Below are 8,148 nucleotides of genomic sequence, written 5' to 3' on the forward strand. Positions count from 1 at the left end.
TGTAGCAAACTTAAATTCTACTTATGCTGATGTTGGGTTACTGTATTTTCAATCTTCCATGGCTAATACCCCCCGATACTATCCATAGTTTCATCAAAATAAGCAACCAACACAACAAAAACAGAATATGTTAACAGTAGACCAGTCTGTAGCAATCTGTATATTTCGTATACCTCTGGTACTTCACAAATTCTGAAAAATTACGACAATCTGAAAAATTTGCGTAGAAATCAGCAGCAAAAAGAATCAACTCAAAAGCTCTTACAACAAAAAAACGAAAATTCTTTTCGTGAGCAGAAAGTTTCTGTCTTTTCCAGCATGACCAAAGATCATCCCCAAGACTAATCATAACGGTTTTGCTTGGCACAAACGCAAAAAGAAACACAAAAAACACAATCATAACATAATTATGATGGTGTGGATAAAACAAAACAGGAAGCAAAAAACAAAGAAAAAATTATTCATTGGGTTGCCTCCCAACAAGCGCTATCATTTAACGCCCTTAGCTAGGCATTGATTTCAATGATGCTCACATAAAAGGTAAGGGTTGAAACACAACGAGAGCATCATGGAGCAAATGGCTAGCACATTTAAGTCTACCCCACTTCCTATGCATAGGGATTTTGTGATCAAACAATTTATTGGAGCAAGAATCAACTAGCATAGGAAGGCAAAACAAGCATAACTTCAAAAATTTCAACATATGGAGAGGAAGCTTGATACTATTGCAATAAGTAGAAGCATATGATCCTCTCTCATAGTAATAGTGGGATATTCTTTTCATGATCCACATGCATGCAAAGTTGACGTTTTTCAAAAATAGTGGGATTGTCATTAACCAAAGTCATGACTTCTCCAATCCCACTTTCAATATTGTTGCAAATATCATATTCATCATGAGGTTTGAACAAATTTTCAAGATCATAAGAAAGATCATCACCCCAATCATGATTATTGCAACAAGTGGTGGATAAAGAAAAACTAGCATACCCAAGCTTAGTGTTTTCCATATTGTTAGCATGATTGTCACTAATAGAATTTATAGTGAAACCATTGCAATCATGCTTTTCATCCAAGGAGCTCTCGTGAATCAATTCATAAGTTTCTTCATCACAATTTTCAGATTCACACATTTCAAGCAAAACGCCATAAAGATAGTCAACTACCCTCAACTCACTAGCAATTCGTTCCACATAAGTGGGTCTCTTAAAGAGATTAGCTAGTGGGTGAGGATACATATCAATGGATTTTTAGAAAGCAAAGATGCAAGCTAAAAGAAGGCACATGGTAACACAAGCAAACAGAAAGCAAGCGGAAGAAGGGCGAACGGAAAAAGGCAAATGAAAACGGCAAATGTGAAGTGGGGGAGAGGAAAACGAGAGGCAACTCGCAACAAAAGTAAATGCAAGAGATGAGTTTGTGGGACCTACTTGGATATATCTTGATCTCTCCTCCCCGGCAACGGCGCAATACTTCTGATGTCAACTGTGCTTCCCTGGCAACGGCGCCAGGAATAGTCATGTCGACGGCACGAGGAATCCATCCGCTGCGGCTACGCCTTTAGGGACTTCCTAGGCAAATATGCAAAGGATTTCCCCCGTGGCATTGGAGCCTTGCGTTGGTGTTCCCTCAAAGCAGAAAGGGTGATGTAGCACAGCGGTGGTAAGTATTTCCCTCAGTTTGAGAACCAAGGTATCAATCCAGTGGAGGAGTATCACAAGATCCTGCACAAACACAAAAGTTTGCTCCCAACGCTATGAAGGGGTTTTCAATCCCTTATAGATTGTTTGCCAAGTGAGAACTGAAAGCAACAAAGTAACAAAGCAAAGTAAAAGCGGAGGTGTAAACGATGGATGTGAATAGACCCGGGGGCCGTAGTGTTTACTAGTGGCTTCTCTCATGAAAGCAAGTAGACGGTGGGTGAACAAATTACTGTCGAGCAATTGATAGAACCGCGCAAAGTCGTGACGATATCTATGGCAATGATTATATCTATAGGCATCACGTCCACAACAAGTCGACCGATACTTTCTGCATCTACTACTATTACTCCACACGTCGACCGCTATCCAGCATGCATCTAGTGTATTAAGTCCAAAAGAACAGAGTAACGCCTTAAGCAAGATGACATGATGTAGATGGACAATCTCATATCAACGACAGAGCCCATCTTGTTACCCTTGATGGCAACTACTTAATGTGTGCCTTGCTGCCCCTACTGTCACTGGGAAAGGTCACCACATGGTAGAACCCAAAACCAAGCACTTCTCCCATTGCAAGAATCATAGATCTAGTTGGCCAAACAAAACCCAAGACTCGGAGAGACTTACAAGGATATCAAATCATGCATATAAGAAATCAGCAAAGACTCAAATATATATCATAGATAATCTGATCACAAATCCACAATTCATCGGATCTCGACAAACACACCGCCAAAGAAGATTACATCAGATAGATCTCCATGAAGATCATGGAGAACTTTGTATTGAAGATCCAAGAGAGAGAGAAGCCATCTAGCTACTAACTACGGACCCGTTGGTCTGAAGTGAACTACTCACGAGTCATTGGAGGGGCGATGATGATGATGAAGAAGCCCTCCAACTCCAAAGTCCCCTCCGGCATGGCGCCGGGAAGGGTCTCCAGATGAGATCTCGCGGAAACGGAAGCTTGCGGCGGCGGAAAAGTATTTTCGAGCCTCCCCTGATTTTTTGCTGTATTTTAGGGAATATATAGGCCAAAGATCTAGGTCAGGGGGCGGCCAGGGAGGCCACAAGCCCTGCCACCGCCGCCTCCCCCTGGTGGCGGAGTGGGGGCTTGTGGGCTCCCAGGAGCCCTCCTGGCTTGGCCCACAGGCCCCCTGATCTTCTTCCGTTCGGGAAAAAATCATTTCGGGGATTTTATTCCGTTTGGACTCAGTTCCAAAATCAGATATGAAAAGAGCCAAAAACACAGAAAAAAAAGGAACTGGCACTTGGCACTGAATTAATAAGTTAGTCCCAAAAAAGATATAAAAAGTACATAAAACATCCAAAGATGACAAGATAACAACGTGAAACCATCAAAAATTATAGATACGTTTGAGACGTATCAAGCAGGTTCAATGAACCAATGGTTTCTCTATTTTCCATGTGGGGCGCTAGCCGGTACCATGCATGTTTTAAACAAGGTGAGTTCAGGGTCCAAATAGTGGATTGACTCGCCAAGAGTTCATGGGTCCATATGGCGATTTGGCCAACACACAGTCCAGTATAACCATTTGTAGTGCGGTAATTTTTCGCTAGCCAAATGGGTAGTTAGGCTGATCTCAGTGAGAGGAAGCCCCCAAGTGACCTATGATTAGGGGAAAGACCGGTCATAGGATTGTAGAAGCGTATACGCTCTTACCACAAAACGACTTGGGGCCGATAGCCCCCAAGTAAGCCGGCCTAATCCTCAGAATCATATAAGGCGCCCATGTTTGAATCGTGCGCGTGTAGCGACTTGATCCTCTTTGGCTTATCGATACCCAGTGTTGTAATATGTGCAACATGGCGACTTATGCTCTCTGGTATTGATAGCGTTCATGTTTGGGCGACTTATCGACGAACAATAAAGATCCATGCTTTCAAGAAGATGAAGTGGTAGGAAGAACCCAGAATTCGTTGGTATCAACTTTATTGCTTTATATAAATGAGAGACTTACAATCGTGAAAGATGGAAGAGAGAGAGGAAAAAACGGAGCCAATAGCTCAAGTGTAGTAAGGCTGCAGATAGGCTATGTTCGAGGGGCGAGTTGACTCAGCCTCCGTGGTTGGCCGATCAGGCCGGAGATCCATCAAATAGTATGACCCGTTGCGAAGGTTTTTGCTGACGACAAATTGTCCTTCCCATGGTGGTGACAACTTATGCATGCCAGTGCGATCTTAGATCAAACGGAGCACTAAGTCGCCCTCCTGAAAAGCTCGGCTCTTGACCCGACGGCTATGATAACGCCGCAAATCTTGCTGATAGATAGCTGATCGGGAGGCAGCCAAATCGCGTGCTTCCTCCAAAGCATCCAAAGAATCCTGTCGTGCCAACTCATTATCATGTTCCACATAAGCGGCGACTCTAGGTGAGTCTTGCCTAATGTCACTGGGAAGAACGGCTTCTGCTCCGTACACCGGGAAGAAAGGAGTAAAACCCATAGAACGATTCGGGGTGGTTCAAATGCTCCATAATACCGAAGGCAACTCCTCAACCCAACACCCTCGAGTGCGCTCCAGGGGAACCATAAGTCGGGGCTGGATTCCTCGTAGTACTTCCTGATTCGCCCGTTCTGCCTGCCCATTAGATTGTGGATGAGCGGTCGCAGACGAATCAAGCCGGATGTGCTCTGCATCGCCCCTTGTGATAAATTGGTACCATTATCAGTGATAATGTTGTGTGGGTATCCAAACCGGAATATCAACTTTTTCAAGAATTTGACGGCCGTTTCTGCATCACAGCTGCCAACAGGCTCTGCTTCGACCCACTTGGTGAATTTATCAACCGCCAGCAGTAGATGAGTTTTTTTATTGGATGACATCTTAAAAGGACCAACCATATCTAACCCCCAGACCGCGAAAGGCCAAGTGATAGGAATCATCCTTAGTTCTTGAGCCGGCACATGAGCCTGTCGTCCAAAACGTTGACAGCCATCACATCGACGAACTATCTCTTCTGCATTCCGCATGAGCCGTCAACCAAAAGAATCCATGTCGGGACGCCTTGGAAACCAGGGAACGTGACCCGCCATGATGCCCGCAATCTCCGGCATGGATTTCGTTCAGAATTACGCACCCTTCATCAGAAGAAACGCATCTTTGAAATACCCCATAAGTACTCCGCTTATATAACTCGCCGTTGATGATGACCATGGATTTGCTCCGACGAACGATTTGACGGGCCAACACCTCATCAGAAGGTAACTCGCCTCGTGTGAGGTATACCAAGTAGGGAAGAACCCAATCCGGTGTAACACAGAGAGCCGCCACAAACTGGGACTCAGGATCTGGTATCGCCAACTCCTCTTCCGAGGGCAGTCTCACAGAAGGATTATGCAGAATATCCAGAAAGACATTAGGAGGAACCGACTTACGTTGCGAGCCGAGACGCGAGAGGGCATCAGCTGCTTCGTTGAGTCGCTGGTCAATATGATCGACTTGATAACCATGGAAATGACCCGCCACATCAGACACAACCCTTCTGTAAGCTGCCATCAGGGGGTCCCGGGAATCCCATGTACCTGAAACTTGTTGAGCCACCAGATCGGAATCGCCCAAATCTAACGCGTGTGAGGTTCATCTCCTTGGCGAGTCGCAAACCATGAAGCAGGGCTTCATACTCCGCAGCGTTATTGGTACACGGGAACATGAGTCGGAGAACATAACAGAACTTGTCTCCCTGTGGTGAAATTAACACCACGCCAGCCCCGAGCCTTCCAATTGCCTAGACCCATCAAATTAAATAGTCCGGTACGTGATATCAGGCCTATCTTCCGGAATGTGCAACTCGGTCCAATCATTGATGAAGTCGACCAATGCCTGGGACTTGATAGCTGTGCGAGGCGCATACCGCACGTGGTGCGGCCCAAGCTCAATCGCCCATTTGGCGATTCGCCCTGTTGCTTCTCGGTTCTGGATGATGTCCCCAAGAGGGGCGGAGCTAACCACCATGATAGGATGTTCTTGGAAATAATGTTTGAGCTTCTGACTCGCCATAAAGACCCCATAAACCAACTTCTGCCAATGCGGGTAACGTTGTTTGGAGAGGGTTAGCACCTCGCTGATAAAATACACTGGGCGTTGTACCGGGTATTCCTTTCCTTCTTCCTTTCGTTCGACAGCCACTGCCACGCTCACCGCCTTGGTATTCGCCGTGATGTATAAAAGCATAGGCTTCTTTTCAGTCGGGGCGGCCAGAACCGGCGGGTTAACCAGGTACTGCTTCAGAGCTTCAAAAGCTTCATTGGCCTCATCCGTCCAAACAAAACGACCATCTTTCTTAAGCAACTGATAGAGGGGATGGCTTTCTCCCCGAGGCGGCTTATAAAGCGACTCAGGGCCGCAATACGACCCGCCATGCGTTGAACTTGATTAATATTCGTTGGTTTCCCGAGCGAAGTGATTGCCTCAATTTTGTCCGTGTTGGCCTCAATGCCGCGTTCGGACACCAAGAAACCCAACAGCTTTCCTGCGGGAACGCCAAAGACACATTTGGTGGGATTAAGCTTCATCTGATACACCCGCAGATTGTCAAAAGTTTCCTTGAGATCCTCCAAGAGCGTCTCCTTCTTGCGAGATTTAACCACGATGTCATCAACGTAAGCGTGAACATTGCGTCTGATTTGGCCGCGGAGACAGTTTTGGATACAGCGCTGGTAAGTCGCCCCAACTCTCTTGAGCCCAAACGGCATGGATACATAGCAAAAAGGCCCAAACGGGGTTATGAAAGCTATCTTCTCCTCGTCTTCCACAGCCATCTTGATTTGGTGATATCCGGAGTAGGCGTCCAGGAAACACAACTGCTCGCAGCCCGCAGCCGAATCAATGATTTGATCAATGCGGGGAAGGGCAAAAGGATCCTTTAGGCAAGCCCTGTTGAGGTCGGTGTAGTCGATGCACATGCGGAAAGTGCCATTCTTTTTTACCACCAGGACCGGGTTAGCCAACCATTTAGGGTGGAAGACCTCAACGATAAATCCGGCGGCCAAAAGACGGGCGATTTCTTCTCCGATTGCCTTGCGTCGCTCCTCATTAAACCTGCGAAGATATTGTTGAATCGGCTTTGCTTTAGGGTCAACTTTAAGATGGTGCTCAGCAAATTCTCTCGGTACACCAGGCATGTCAAAAGGTTTCCATGCGAAGATGTCCCGATTCTCACGCATGAATTCGATGAGCGTGCTTTCCTATTTGGGATCCAGACCCGCCCTGATAGTGAACCGCTTGGATGAATCTCCAGGATTAAAGTCCACCATCTTAGTGTCATCCGTCGGCTTGAACTTGAGGAGCGGCTCGGCATCATTCGTTGGCTTCTTGAGAGGTGACATATCCGCCGGGTCAACATTGGCTTGGTGATACTTGAGTTCTTCTGCAGCACAGGCGATTTCTACGTAAGCCGCGTCTCCTTCCTCACACTCCTTTGCTATCCTCCTATCACCATCGACCGTGATGGGTCCCTTAGGGCCATGCATTTTGAGTTTAAGATAGACATAGCAGGGGCGAGCCATGAACCGGGCGTAAGCCGGCAGCCCGAACAACGCATGATAAGGGCTCTTTAGCTTGACCACCTCGAATATAAGTGACTCGCTCCTGTGATTGGATGATGTACCAAAAACCACATTAAGTTTGACCCGCCCAATTGGATATGCCGACTTACCCAGGACGATACCATGGAATACCGTGGTTGACGGCATTAGGTCTTTCTCCAAGAGGTTCATCCTTCGAAAGGTGTCGAAATATAATATGTTGATGTTGTTGCCACCATCCATAAGAACCTTTGAAAGGGTATATCCCCCGACTTGGGGAGCCACGACCAATGCCAAGTCGCCGGGGTTGTCGATTCTGGGCGGGTGATCCTCCCTACTCCACGAGATAGTCTGCTCAGACCAGTGGAGGTACCTAGGGAGTGCCGGCTCGGACACGCTATACGTCTTGTGCTTCACCTTCTTGTCTCGCTTACACGCACTGGTGGTGAACACGTGGTATTGTCCGCTGTTTAATTGTTTGGGATTGCTGCGGAATCCGCCATTATCATCTTGCCCCTGGGGATCCCCCTGCGGGGGTGGCTGCTGAAACACTCCGGGCGGGTTATACCGTTGCTGGTTATGCACAGGGTACTGGCCACTGCTTGGTTGCGAGCCGCCCTGGGCCCCTGGTTCGTGAAAACCGCCGAACGGGTTCTGACGTTGATTAGGCGCACCGAACTGTTCCTGCCGCTCGCTCTGGTCACCGGTTTGGCCCTTTTTGAGTGCCTCCGCCCAAAATTCCTGCATTACGTAGCAGTCTTCACAAGAGTGAGTTGCCGGTCCTTCCGTCGTGGCATGATGTGGGCAGGGGCCCTTCAGTATCTCGTTATAGTTGCGTGGCTTCTTGCCACTGTAACCCCTCTTCTTCTGGCGCTGATTGCCATTGATAGCATTGGTGT

This window comes from Hordeum vulgare, chromosome 5H, assembly GCF_904849725.1.
Source record: "Hordeum vulgare subsp. vulgare chromosome 5H, MorexV3_pseudomolecules_assembly, whole genome shotgun sequence".
Taxonomy (NCBI): domain Eukaryota; kingdom Viridiplantae; phylum Streptophyta; class Magnoliopsida; order Poales; family Poaceae; genus Hordeum; species Hordeum vulgare.